Source organism: Symphalangus syndactylus, chromosome 2 (assembly GCF_028878055.3).
Source record: "Symphalangus syndactylus isolate Jambi chromosome 2, NHGRI_mSymSyn1-v2.1_pri, whole genome shotgun sequence".
Taxonomy (NCBI): Eukaryota; Metazoa; Chordata; class Mammalia; order Primates; family Hylobatidae; genus Symphalangus; species Symphalangus syndactylus.
Window position 1 is genome coordinate 18,129,018 of NC_072424.2, and position 14,635 is coordinate 18,143,652.

The 14,635-nt window shown below is 43.5% G+C and overlaps 1 long non-coding RNA gene across 1 annotated transcript in view; it reads right to left on the reverse strand.

Moving 5' to 3' along the window:
• Nucleotides 1-14,635, reverse strand: part of LOC129465280 (uncharacterized) — an 80,159-nt gene that overhangs the window by 43,694 nt on the left and 21,830 nt on the right. The window contains exon 2 of the long non-coding RNA XR_008651924.2: nt 7,231-7,306. This is a non-coding gene — a long non-coding RNA (uncharacterized lncRNA). The remainder of the gene's footprint in view (nt 1-7,230; nt 7,307-14,635) is intronic.

A 14,635-nucleotide genomic window follows, 5' to 3' on the forward strand; every position in this document is an offset into this window, starting at 1 on the left:
AGCAGGAGAAATGCCCCAGAGCAAGTTGTTTTGCACATGAATTGTTGCATTTATGATCAAGTTTCCCTGAGGCTTACCAGAAGGAAACTTCACAAAGCTGTCTCTATAGAAGATGCTGTAGAGAGGAAAAATGTCTAGTGAATACTTTCACCTTCTTTTGACTTTCCATCCTCAAAGTGAAGGATCAGGAGGGCTCCTGGAACCCCCTCCCTACAGGACCCAGGAAAGCCCAACCAGCCAAGGAGGAAAGGAGTTTCCTTTGCACCTTTTCCATTCTGTTCCATGGTCATTGCTAGACTTGAGTTTCAGCCACAGCCCTGACTTTGCTTCCAATAGCTGGATATTAAACTGTTTTCAGTTCACCCTTCTAACCAGAAGGAATCAGGTTGGCTTCACTGGTTTTCCAAGATTTCTGAAACAATTCTCCATTCAATCCACAACCTACTAAAACCAATTTCCTTTGCCAAAACTTAACTGACCAGGTTTCATTTAATCAGAATTAAGAGTTTTCCTTTTTCTAATAGATGGAATAGATGGTAGACTCAGCAAAATACTAGTGATGTTCTTCTCAAAGTTTCCTTTTATTTGTTCATTTAAATTGCAAAGTCACCTGCAGCAGCTTAATGCTGAATAATTTTATCTTGTTTCTTGAAAGTTTTAGTTTCGAAAAACTGACAGATAATAAAGCTACCACAGTCCACCCCTTGTCAACTTGGCATCTAAACACACCTCTGTTAGCTGTACTTAACTTCCAAATGAAAAAGACAGCAAAATCATCCTTCCACCTCACATGTATACCTGAAAACACACTTTCGGAAAGATACAGAGACCCTTTATCCATCTTTAGGTCATATTCATTCCTCGTCTAGCTGAGTCAAACTCCCCTTGTGAATATCTAAAACTTAAAGACTGAGATATAAGATTAACTGCTATTAGCCCAGGTGCAGTAGTTCATGTCTATAATCCCAGCACTTTGGGAGGCTGAGGTGGGTGGATTGCTTGAGCCTAGGAGTTCAACACCAGCCTGGGCAACATGGCAAAACCCCATCTCTACAAAAAAAAAAACACCCAAAAATTAGCTGGTCTTGATGGCACATATCTGTAGCCCCAGCTACCCAGGAGGCAGAAGTAGGAGGATCACCTGAGCTTGAGCTTGGAGGTCAAGGCTGCAGTGAGTCATGATTGTGCCATTGAACTCCAGCCTGCCAGCTTGGGTGACAGGGTGAAAGCCTGTCTCAAAAAAAAAAAAAAGTTAACCACTATTAATACATCTTAGGTAAGATGGTAAGGGAATGAGGAAGGAGGGAAGAAAACAGTTAATACATGCACAAATATAGGCCTATCAAAATAAGGAAGAAACACTCATAACTATTGTAGTCTCTGCAGCTGGCCACATAGTCAAGCTGGTACAACTATCTTCCTTTACCACTTATGGCTTAGTGGGTCAGACAATACCCAATTTGTAATAGGTTGCTCAGGTCACATGGTCCTTTGGTGACCTGTCATTAAGCATTTTATGTTGTCTGGAAGAACCTGCAGACACTCCGTTTCACCCAATTCACCCCAATTCACTTACAACTAACCAACCAAACCATTATGTTCCTGATTTTCACTAAACTATTCTATAGCAGAAACTACTTGGTCACCTACAAAACTGGGAGCAGGTGAAAAAGTCTACAAAGGCTGTTGACTTTGCATCTCGTGATAAGTTTGACATCACTGTGGGGTGGCAGGAATGAAGTCAGGAAGAAAAGCTGGACATGAAGACAGGAAGAGATCAACGACAAGACAAACTGCACACACTCTCTAGATCACACAGGGACAAACTGGAACCCACAACACGAACTGGAATTTATGTCTGCCACTCACCACAGTAACCTGATGACACAGTCACTAGCAGAAGGAGACGGCATCCCTTGCCATGGAGTTGCACACGTGCCCGCCCCAGGAACTGGAGAAGTTGGTGGAGGAGGTCTGGTGGGAGCTACAGGAGGTGTGGGCTCATCTGCTGCCCTGTGCCAATAAAGTGAGCCAGTAACAAGGTGAGAGGCCATCGGATGCCCTCTACACTGACCTGCAGTGCACAATGGCCACCGCTTTATCTCAGCTTCTAAATTATATGCAAACTCCTCTCGTGACCCACTCTAACCCAGAACCAGACATGGCAAGGAATTCTAAGAAACATTTCCACCTCAGCTGATGGGATATAAAGCCAACACGAGGATGGAAATCATTTATTAGATTGCCAGAAATCTCTGGGAACAACTTCTCAGGAATAAGTTTCCTATTCAATGGCACTTTATTTTCCTACACACATATTAATATGTTTTATCATTATGATAATCATCATAGCTAATATTTATTGCATATTTACTATGTGACAGATATTAGCCAGCTACTTTGCATCCATAATTCAATTATCACAATCACCCTATGAAATACCTCCTATTATTTCATTTTACAGATGAAGATATTAAAGCTTGGGAAGGGATTAAATAGCTTCCCAAGATTGCACAGAGAGTAAGAGCCTGCAAAGGCATCTGAAGACAGTAAGTCTGATTTCAGAGTCCTTTCTCTAACTGCTAAGCTGTAATATTCCTAACTTCAAACAAGATCCAAATGTTGATAAAGGTTTTAATCATTCAAAAATAAAAGGCATAGAATCTCTTTATAAATTTGGTTTCAAAGAAAAAGGAATGTGTTAAGAATTATTTGTAATCGGCCGGGCACGGTGGCTCAAGCTTGTAATCCCAGCACTTTGGGAGGCCGAGGCGGGCGGATCATGAGGTCAGGAGATCGAGACCACGGTGAAACCCCGTCTCTACCAAAAATACAAAAAATTAGCTGGGCGTCGTGGTGGGCGCCTGTAGCCCCAGCTACTCAGAGAGGCTGAGGCAGGAGAATGGCGTGAACCCGGGAGGCGGAGCTTGCAGTGAACCGAGATCCGAGATCGCGCCACTGCACTCCAGCCTGGGTGACAGAGGGAGACTCCGTCTCAAAAAAAAAAATAAAAAAAGAATTATTTGTAATCATAAAAAAATCTAAATTTACATAGCACTTATATTTAATTTAGGCCACCATTACTTGTTTCAAATTCCCAGAAAAGTATGAGATTTTAATACCAGTTTTAAAAAGGCATTAGGCATAAAATAATTTCTATTCAGGTCATATAGGATATGAGAGCAATACTAACATAAATCAGATGGGCTGTTTTCAAAACAAGGTCAGAGCAATGTTCATTCACACATTTTTTTACTTGCTCCTTGAGCTAATATTTAGGAACATTGATGGTAAGTGTCTGTGGGGCATAAAAGAGACTAAAGCTCTACCAAGGACATTGAGGTTCTTAGGGGAGACAAGGCATATTGAAAGGAGTCATGGCATTTCCCTTCACTAGAAACCAGAGCACAGGCAGACCAAGTGTCTAAGAGAAAGAAAGATCAAGTAGTGAACCAGAGTTTAGAGAAGGAAGAGAAACGTCTAAATTTGATTTCCCTTCACTTGTGGTGTTCATAGACATCCAGGTCTATAGGTTATATGGTTTGATCTGTGTCCCCACGAAATTTCATGTTTAATTGTAATTCCCAGTGTTGGAGGTGGGGCCCGGAGGGAGGTGATTGGATCATGGGGGCAGAGTTCTCACCAATGGTTTAGCACCATCCTCTCGGTGCTGTTCTCATGATAGTGAGTGTGTTATCGTGAGATTTGGTTGTTTAAAAGCATGTAGCATCTCCCCCCTCTTCCTCCTGCTCCAGCCACGTGAGGTGTTTATACCCCCTTTGCTTTCTACCATGATTGTAAGTTTCCTGAGGCCTCCTTAGAAGCTTAGCAGATAGCAGAATCATGCCTCCTGTACAGCCTGCAAAACTGTGAGCAAACCTCTTTTCTTTATAAATTGCCCAGTCGCAAGTATTTCTTTATAGCAGTACAAGAAAAGACTAATACAACAGGGGATCTCAAAATAATTTTGATTTAAGCCAAAGAACCATAAATTCTGGGGAAAAACAACGACAAGGGGAGTCACGAGCTCTAGATTCCATTTTCCTGTTTCTCCCGCTAATTCACTGGGTGGTCTTCGGAAAGCTACTTCCATTCCTCTCTCGTTCTCAATTTTATTATCTGAAAAGTTGGGGGAAGGACTTCTGAGATCAACAGATTTCTTTTCTGGTTTCAACAATCTGGCATGTTATGACTCTAGACTTTTCCCTGTAAAGAGGAACCTTCCTAATCCCTCGCTCAGGAAGACACACTCTTGATGCTGACAATGCTGCCACTGCTGTGTTCTGGCTTTTATTCTGTGGTGTTTTTGTTCAGTGTCAGTGATGGGTCACCTAGATCCATTGTTACTCTGCCATTTTTCTTTAAGGTCACCAGATGGCTCAAATCACAACAGACCAAAAGAAGATGGGCCACACTTAGAGTAAGCCCCTGACCCTGCCCTGGGAAATGAGCATTATATTCAATGGAAGCCAGGAGCCCCCAAGCCATGAATGATAGGACCCTTCATACATTAGGGAGACAGATTCATTGTGCAGAGAGAGGCATTGCTGGTCAAGTGTTCTTAAGACTAGTGCAAACTTCATGGACTGAATAAAAATGAGAGGAAACATGATATTTGACAACCATTTTTAGGACTAAGCTAAAAGCAGATTAGTTGAAGATAATCTGGGTAGAAGAGCAAACAGCTTGAAATACACATTACAAAAATAGTCATTTGTGTGTGTTCTGGAGGCACATTTTAAGAGGGGAAAGCATTCAGGTCCAGGTTGCATGACTCCCATGTTAAGATCAAGACTATAAAATCCTGGTCATGAGATCATGCATATTACATGCATTATTTCATCAAGCTCATGACAGGTGCTAATCCTCATATCAAGCTCATGACAGGTGCTGTTTCTGTCCCAGAAGAGGAAACAGCCTTAGATAGAAGAGTGCCTGTCCAAGGTTAAATGGCAAAAGAAAGAGGTGGGACTTGAATCCAGGTCTAACTCCAGACCATTCTGTCCTTGTATAAGTGATTTGGGCTCTGCCTATAGAGCACCAATGCATCTGGATGAAAAGTTGAAACTTGTGTGCTTATGCCAATGTACACATTGACCTAGGTCAGGTCAAAGGGCATGTGGAGATCTCTGTTGTGTATGTGAAACATGGATGAAGAGGCACACTCAACATTTCATTGAATAGACACCACCTGACAGGCACTGTGCTAGGAATTGGAAATACAGAAATGCAAACAACAAAAAACAATGAGGCCACTGCTACCACACACCAGAAAGATGTGTGAAAATTGTAGGATGACCCAGGGGACAGCGTAATTACGCTGGGGTGGATTGCTGACATCTCAGAGAAAGCACTCTTTGAAATGAAAACCTCAAAGCACAGTAGGCACTCCCTAGTGGAGGGAGAAGTAAGGTGAGAGGGGAAATGTATTTAAGACAAAACCTCAGGAAATAAAGGTAAATATGAGAGCATCAGAGCCGACTTTCCCTGTGTCCTAAGATTCTCTAAAGCTGCTCCCCTCAGCTTGCATTAGGAATGCTCTGGCTCTCTTTAATAAGCAAGACTGACATCCAGTCCACAGCTTTGCAGCGTGATTGGAATTAGCAATACTAAGGTGAGGCACCTGTGGCCTTGCTGGGCTGTGAAATAAATCAAACATGGATAACAACTTCTCTATCATCCTGCTGCGAGTCAAAAAACACTTGGTCCCAGAACATGTGGGCAGTCATAATTTACTCTGAAAGCTGAGAAGACAGGGTTCAGTGAGCATTTCACATTTAATAGGAATTATATCACAGCCACTAAATATTTGGGGCCTAGAAAAAGCTTTCTGTTCCAGATATGGCTGCTCAAAAGAATAAAATAAAATAAAATGGAATAATAAAGAAAGCTCTAAGTGAATCAGTGGGGAATTGAGGAAGTCATTACTAGAACTAAAGAATCCTGCTTGATTCTTCTTCCTGGCCTGGCTCTCGTGGAATTTAAATAAAGCCTTATAGAGATAGTTTTAAAAATCTGGAATTACGCTCAAAGGTAACAAACTACAACTTTTAAGAGAAGCTATGGAAATAAAACTAAAATTGGCTTCAAATGCATCATTTATAGTGTAGACCATTACCTTTTTGTGGCAGTTTATCAAGTTGTAGTCTTCTATGTAATTCTCCACCCTCTTCTCCTTTCTCCTGGTTTTCTATACTCATTCCTAACCACATCCCCAAATCATTTGCAAATTTTCCAAGCACCTTCCTAGTCTATCCATTGAATCTTTGGGACTTTTCGGGTTTTACCTCTTCCTTCAAACTCTTATGCAAGAAAGAATAGTGTTTAGTCATGGCCAACACAACTAAAAAGCTTGAAAACTTGACACTCAGCAAACTCATAATTATGATTTTCTGTTTACTTCACCTCTCAGATCATCGTTGTGCCCATTCCTCATTTTTCATAATCATTTTGTTCCCAAAAATAGTGTCCAATTTTTAAAAAATAAATCAGATCTTAAGTCATAGGAGTGGATTTTCTACTTACGGAAAACCTTTAGTGAACTACCTTATAAAGCAAATAAAATGTTCTATAAATATTTGCATCTGGCTGGGCGCGGTGGCTCACGTCTGTAATCCCAGCACTTTGGGAGGCTGAGGCGGGCGGACGGAGGTCAGCAGATGGAGACCATCCTGGCTAATACGGTGAAACCCCGTCTCTACTAAAAACACAAAAAAAAATTAGCCAGGCACGGTGGTGGGTGCCTGTAGTCCCAGCTACTCGGGAGGCTGAGGCAGGAGAATGGCCTGAACCCGGGAGGTGGAGCTTGCAGTGAGCCGAGATAGCGCCACTGCACTCCAGCCTGGGTGACAGAGCGAGACTCTGCCTCAAAAAAAAAAAAAATTTGCATCCTCACAAATCCACTTATAAATCATACTTTAAGTGTATTAAAAAATCAGGAAAGCACCCCCTCTAAATACTTAAAGCATTTGACACTTTGCACGGGCATATCATACATATTTGTTGATGATTATCATTAATATTAAGCCTTAGAAAGACTTTCATTGCATCAAAGTCACTGTTCCCTTAGAGACATGGCAAAACAATGTCAGCTTTCAAAATGTGATAAGAAATGGAAAGTGCAGGCGGGAGATCACGAACTTGGAGGGCTTTCCTTGCTCACTGACGTCAATTCATAACAATAATTTTTAAGGCACTTCTGAAAATTAAGCCAATTAAAATTTTACCTACCTTGGAGATGATTTTGGAAGGGTAGTTTCCGTTTCAAGTTCAGTTCAGTTTCCTAAAGTATGCTTGCTAAAAACGTCTAGAGAAAAAAGGAACACACATGAACTTAAATGAGTTGGATTAACAGGAAAGCTTTGGCAGTGGTGGAAAAAAATAGTCTATGCGGTCATTATTACTCAAATAAGAAGCTTTTTTTTTTTTTTTTTTGAGACAGAGACTCGTTCTGTTGCCCAGGCTGGAATGCAGTGGCGTGATCTTGGATCACTGCAACCCCTGCCCCCCGGGTTCAAGCAATTCTCCTGCCTCAGCCTCCGAGTAGCTAGGACTACAGGCACCAACCACCACGCTTGGCTAACTTTTGTATTTTCAGCAGAGACGAGGTTTCACCATGTTGTCCAGGCTGGTCTCAAACTTCTGACCTCAGGTGATCCACCCACCTCGGCCTCCCAAAGTGCTGGGATTACAACCATGAGCCACTGCACCCGGCCTCAAATAAGAAACACTAAGAAGTAACCAGATATATTGCCCAGAAATTCTTTCTGCATATCACAGAGAAAACTGGACTAGCACAGTTAAGAATCACATGCAGCTTATCTATTTCTTTTGTTGTTTTTTGTTTTTAGCTTGCCTCTGTTTCTCCTTTCCCACCCTCTTGGGGGACCAATGCCTTGTGTCTCTACCTAGAATCTCCCATAAGTAGTCATCTTGGCAAAACATTTGTGGTACTAAAATGCCTGGTGAGACTACCTCACCTGGCCCTCCTTCCCGATAGCCCACTGAAACTTCTCCTTGCACAGCTGCCCCCAAAAATTCTGCCTAGAGCAGCATCACCTGACATGGGCTCCCTGGACCAGCAGCAACATCAGCTGGGAGCTCGTGGGAAATGCAAATTCTCAAGCCCCGCCTTGACCCACTGAGTCAGAATCAGGGGCCCACAACACTGTTTAAACAAGCTCTCCATGTGGTTCTTGTACACATTGAAGTTTGAGGGCCGCTGACTTAGAAAAAACATCAGAAAGGGAATTCCAGCAATGGTGGAGACAAGAGATGCCAGGTGATCTCCAGGACCCCTTTCAACAGAGAGATTCTAGCCCAAAGCACTTTGCCCACTAACTGTTAAGTACTGAAGTACGTGATGCAAAAGGAAACAACTAGAAAATGATCTAAAGTCTTATTGAATAAGTTCCCTGAACTTCGGACATGAGGATTCAAAATTAATGACTCAAAGTTTTTGGAAATGAACAGTACATCTCAATTCTCTGGGTCTCTGGAGAGAGGCTAATTGGGGCTCATAAATTGGAAGAAATTACTTAGCGAGTTGATTAGTGTTCTGAGAATGGGATGGGAGGCCAAAATGGATGCATTCTGCTGATTTCTAGAAAGGGGACTTAGTTAAAATCAATGGCTTCACCCCACTGTAAACAAGCTCAATCAATCCAGGCTGTGGGCAGTCACGTCAATGTACAAGAAGAAAATCAGGCTGCAGGCAGCAGGATTTCAGAGAAATTTTGTATTTGTCAGAAAACTATTTGTCACCTTCAGGAATATAAAAGTATGGAAGGAAAAATCAAACAGCAATTTCGGCCAAGAATAGATTTTCCTGTATGTGGGAAAGGGGACACCCAGGCCCCGGTCATGCAGAGTTGAGTCAATTATTCTCTTGGGCTAAATTGCTGTCAGCCTTCACTTCATAAACTGAATATTTGCTGTGCCTTTTCCACAATCTGCATGAATGATGGTGTGGATCTCTGGGAACAGACAGCTAGGCTGCACTGCTGACTCAGGGCCAGCACAGGGAAGTCCTCGCTGTTCAGCAGCGAGCTCTTGGCATTGCAGATTACCCAAGTGGTTCGCACAGACCCAGGTCTGCATCCCACACTGCCACACCCTATTACCACCACCTGGAGCTACCTTCTAGACAAGAGAGGCTCACACCTTCAGCAGGTACCCAGTGAGAGAGGGCCACACGTGCAGCACGTACCCAGTGAGAGAGGGTCACCCCTACAGCAGGTATCCCACAAGAGAGGGTCACACCTGCAGCAGGTACCCAGTGAGAGAAGGTCACACCTGCAGCAGGTATTTCATGAGAGAGGGTCACACCTGCAGCAGCTACCCAGGGAGAAAAGGTCACACCTGCAGCAGGTATTTCATGAGAGAGGGCCACACCTGCAGCAGGTAGCTAGTGAGAGAGGGCCGCACCTATAAGAGATACCTAATGAGGCCCACACCTTTAGCAGGTCCTGCTCTCCCATCTTTCCCATAAAGGCCCAGAACTCCCATTCCCAGTTTCTCTGCAGTCCTACCTCACCCCTCCAACCTCAGGGCCCTCTTCAGGTTAACCATGCTTCCCTGCTTCCCCAGGCTTCAGCCACTCCTGCTGCAACTCCAAGAGAATTCTGCCAGGTAAAGAAGCTGACATACATTCAAAAAGTGAAAAATGTGGACACCCAGTACAGTTAGACTGAGCAGAGAGAACGCAGGACACAGAGCCAAAAGAGAGGCCTAGGTCACTGTGGTAGGCAAATAACAACCTCCCCGCCACAAAAAAAAAAAAAAAAAAAAAAGATGTTCCCATCCTAATCTCAGAACCTGCAATATGTCATTTTACCTGGCAAAAAGAGAATGAAGGTTGCAGGTGCAACTAAGGTTGTGGATCAGCTGACCTTGAGAAGGCATGAGCATCCAGAATTACCCAGATGGGCTCAATCTAATCACAAGTCCTTAAAAATGGAAGAAGAGGCAGAAAACAGATCAATGTGAAAGGCACCCTACCCACTCTTGCTGGCTTTGAAGCAGGAAGAAGGTAGGCCTCGAGAGAGAGAGGTGGCTTCTAGAAGCTGGAAAAGGCAAGGAAATAGGTTCTCCCCTAGAGCTTCCGGAAAGAAACCAGCCCTGCTAACAAATTATTTTAGCCTAGCACAACCTGTATGGGACTTCCGGTCTAAAGAGCCATAAGATACTAAATGTGTTTCGTTTTTAGCCACTCCGTCTGTTGCCACTTGTTACAGCAGTGATAGGAAACTCATGCAGTCAGGGGAGCCTTTGGTGGGCTTGGCAAGACCGGCTCTGGCTGGTGTCCCAGCATGGGACAGGCACAGCCACCGCCTAGCTGGATAGGAAAAGTGGAAAGAAAGAAAGAAGAAAAAAAGATGCTCCATTGTGAACCATTAATTCATCCCTGAAATTTCACAAACACTTAACTGATGGAAACTCAAAAAAAAAAAAAAGGTCTTCACTTTGATCTTAAAACCAATTTGAGTTGAAGCTTTTAGAAAATGAAGCTGTTTACCACTGAAAACAATCTTGACAAAACAACCCCAAAGAATGTCACAAAAACACACTACAGAGCTAGTGAGATTGTTTTTAGCACATCCATAAAGGGAAAATAGAACCTAGCGTCTAGTATTCTATAAACTCTGCTACCATATTAGGAACATCTTGACTTCAATAATTATATGCCTTAACAGTATCTAAAACATACAGTATCCTAATTTTGCGTGGTCTTGGGGTTTTTTGTTTTGATTTTTAGAATTGTGTGAATTCACACTTGGGTGCCTTCCTGCGTGGTGGAAGTAAGAGACACTCAAGAAAGAGCAGATGTTGTACTAGAAGATATAACATACAAGGATGATTTTTAGTGGACTCTACTGGAAGAATCTCAAGGCTTCTCTGTCCCCCTCCACGCAGCCTGCCCGGTGGAGAGGACCCTTTGTTAGGTGGAGTATTTGGCCTCCAGGGCAAGGCCAGTGCCACGCTCACTGGTGAGAGCTGCGGGTGAGAGGTCTCTTCTCTCCCCTCTCTAAGATGAACGGCTTTGGTTTACTCTGTCCACACAGCGGCCGGGCCATGTTGGCCCTGGGTGTGGGGACCAAACAGGGCTTTCTCTTGCTATTTCATGCTCTCTGGTGACAAGTCCCCGTGGACTGCTGGGAGTGTTGAGCCACTTATATTTAGGAAACAAAGGTCCTCTATGTCCTCAAACCCATTTTACCAGGGAAGCCTGCCCCAGGTCTCAGATCCAAAGGCCCAGTAGCAGGAAGTGCTCAGCAACTGTGCTCCAGCACCCTCTGAAGAGCAAGTGAAGAGGGTCTTCAGGGAGCTATGGCTGCACTCCACTGGGTCCTGAGGCCACAGCCAACTCACCCCTCAAATGTAATATCTAAAGAAGAGGGAAAGAGGTGGGGAGAAAAGAGAAGAAAAGGAGGAGAAGCAATTATTTCTGACTAGTGGTCTGTTGCCTGCCAGCCAAGGGGACTCTTGAGCAGTGTCCAAACCACCTGCAGAACTGTTCAAAGGAGGCCCCGCCAAGATGTGCACGTGTAGGGAGGCATGCGTGGGTACTGCTTGCTAGCACCTTTTCCTTTAGAGCCATTTCCGTGGAGCATTTGAAACACATTAATGATCCTGATTCCACTGACTCTCGCAGACACAAAGTTCAGCACAGCAGGATGGGCAACGCATAGAACCCATGCATTTTCTTTAAAGAAAATGTGTTCTTCTGAGCACTGAGAAACAAGAAGCTTTTCTTTTTCCTTTTTTGTACATACAACTAGATATTTTGTCTGGGGTGAGGTAATAGCTTGTCAGCCCAACCTGTGATTTTGAATATGAATCAGCTGGAAAAACTACAGCTTTCAAAAAGGAAACCTGGATTTAAACAGATAATAGATTTAAACAGATAATAGTATAACTAACCTACTTTGAGGTTGTACAATATAACTTACACGTGTGTCACATCCATCAGATGATGCATGTTTAAGAGCAAGTTTAATTTTTCAAAGCTTCTAGAAGGGAGATGGTGTGGAATTGAGGAGGGGACAGTAGGGACATTTTATAATTCATCAGACTAAGTACAAAAGCTCAGGTATGTGTGTTTAAACGCTGCTCCTTCCTATGCCTAAAATGCTTATATCAGGCTACAGAGTTCACCTGAAGGCTTAACCACAATTCTTTCAAATGTGGAGGCTTTTGCTCCCAGAGAAGATATAACCAAGGTAATTTAATCAGAACAGAAATAATCCACATCTCACCAAGCCCATGGCAGGCTCCTGCTGCATGTTAACAGACGCAGGCATTTATTGTCATTGAAGACTTGTCTTTTAATTTGACATTTAATATAGCTCCTTGTCTCTGAGGCCTTCGAGATGTACATACGTTTTTGTTTTCGCTCTAAGTTAACATTCTGCCTTTCTTCAGAGATCATCATTCTTAATCTCCTTTAAACACTTCCTCAGAATAAACAGCTGTCTTTAGCCTGTCTGCCTAAAGTCTATTCTTGATAACGATCGCAGGTTGCAGTGAGTTTGAACTTCAGTACCCAATGATTTCCGTCTTCGGCTTGCAATCCCTGGAGCCAGGAACCTCCTCTTTTTATACATTCTGCAAAGCATCTTGTGAACTTATAGCCCTCAATAAATCACATACCGTAGCAGGGGCGATCTCTTTCCATTTCCACCCTGGGGACTGTGGCCATCTATATTTTATGGAGATCTCTGTTAACCAGGTCCATTAATTTTGCAGGAAGCATCCTGCATATCAGGACCTTATATGTATTGTGCAGATGTGCTCTTGTAACACATGAGTTGCCAACTGGCCTTTTCCACAGAGGCACCACAGGGACCCCATTTATAACAACATCCTTAAGCAAGGACTGTGATTTGTTGTTGTTCTCATTCAGGAGCTTTAAGGTGCTTTGTGGATCACTCTCTATGCAGGAGCAACACTGACCTGGGCTATGCTGAGCATGGGACCCCTACAGCTGTGGAGTCTGGGAAACAGAACGTGCCTAGATGAGCTTCACTTTGTGGGCAGCATGGGCTAAGCCCACCCAAGTGAACACCTTTACCTCAGCCAAGAGTTCACCTGGACAGACACCATGACAGCTGGTTGGTAGTGGGGACAGGAGGTGGGGATGGCGTCGGTCCCAGTAGGGGGTCCTGAACCTAGAGTTCAGTCCCTCAGGGACGGATGAATTGGCTCCAGGTATGGGGGTGGGGCCCTCCTACTCTTGGTTCACTTTTCCAGATGCCGAGCATCTCGGTAAACTCACCTGAAACCGATCTCAGCCTCCAAGCGAGACAGCCACTGCTCAGCAGCCAGGCAGCCTGCAGTGTCTCCCTGAGCACCCGTCTTCCATCTGTTGTATGAAGATGCCAATGCCCTCTCATGGGACAGTCGTGAAGATTTAATGATAACTCATGTACAGTGTACAGCACATGAAGCACTCAATACATACAAGGTCCTGATATTCATCATTTTCATTGCTGCTGGGCCAGATCTGACTCCTGCTCTGCAAGTCTTCAAAGGCCCACTGAAATTGACCTGGTCAGTTCCGAGTGTTCATATTCCTCTGAAAGACAAATGGCTGGGCCCAGCCAAAAAAACTCTCTAATTCTGGGAGCTGAGATGTCAGCTATTCCACAGTGCCTCCTTTGGACTGTGATATGGACTAAATGTTTGTGTGCCCCCAAGCTTAGATGTTAAAACCCTAACCCCTGATGGGATGGCATTTGGAGGTGGGCCTTTAAGAGGTAGTAGGCTCAGAGGACGTCAGAACCCTCATAATGGGATTACTGACCTTATATGTAGAGATAACAGAGCTTGTGAGCCCACCTCTCATGCAGGGGCACCCAACAAAGGCCATATGAGGACACAGTGGGATGACATAAGCCAGGAAGAAGGCCCACACCAGAATGCGGCCATGCTGGCACTTTCATCTTGCACTTCCAGCTTCCAGGACGGCGATAATACAAATTTCTGTTTTGTTTTCTTTTTTTTTTTTGTAATTAAATACTTTTACTTTTTAACTTCTAGGTTCAGGGGTACACATGCAGGTTTGTTATATAGGTAAATTGTGTTTCATGGGTTTGGTTTACAGATTAGCTTGACACCCAGGTAATAAGCATAGTACCCAACAGGCCGTTTTTCAATTCTCTCCCTCCCCACATCCTCCACTCTCAAGTAGGTCCTGTTGTCTGTTGTTTCTTTTGTGTCCATGTGTTCTCCATGTGTTCTCTACTTATAAATAAGAACATGCAATATTTGGTTTTCTGTTCCCGCATTAGTTTGCTTAGAATAATGGCCTCCAATTCTATCCATGTTGCTGCAAAGGATGTGATATCATTCTTTTTTATGGCTGCATAGTATTCCATGGTATATATGTGCATTTCCTTTATCCAGTCTACCACTGATGCACATTTAGCTTGATTCCTTATCTTTGTTTTCGTGAATAGTGCTGCAATGAACACAGCCATACATGTGACTTTATGATAGAATGATTTCTATTCCTTTGGGTATATACGCAGTAATAAGATTGCTGGGTTGAATGGTAATTCTGTTTTAAGTTCTTTGAAAAAATCACCACACTGCTTTCCACAATGGTTGAATTAATTTACACTCCCATCAACAG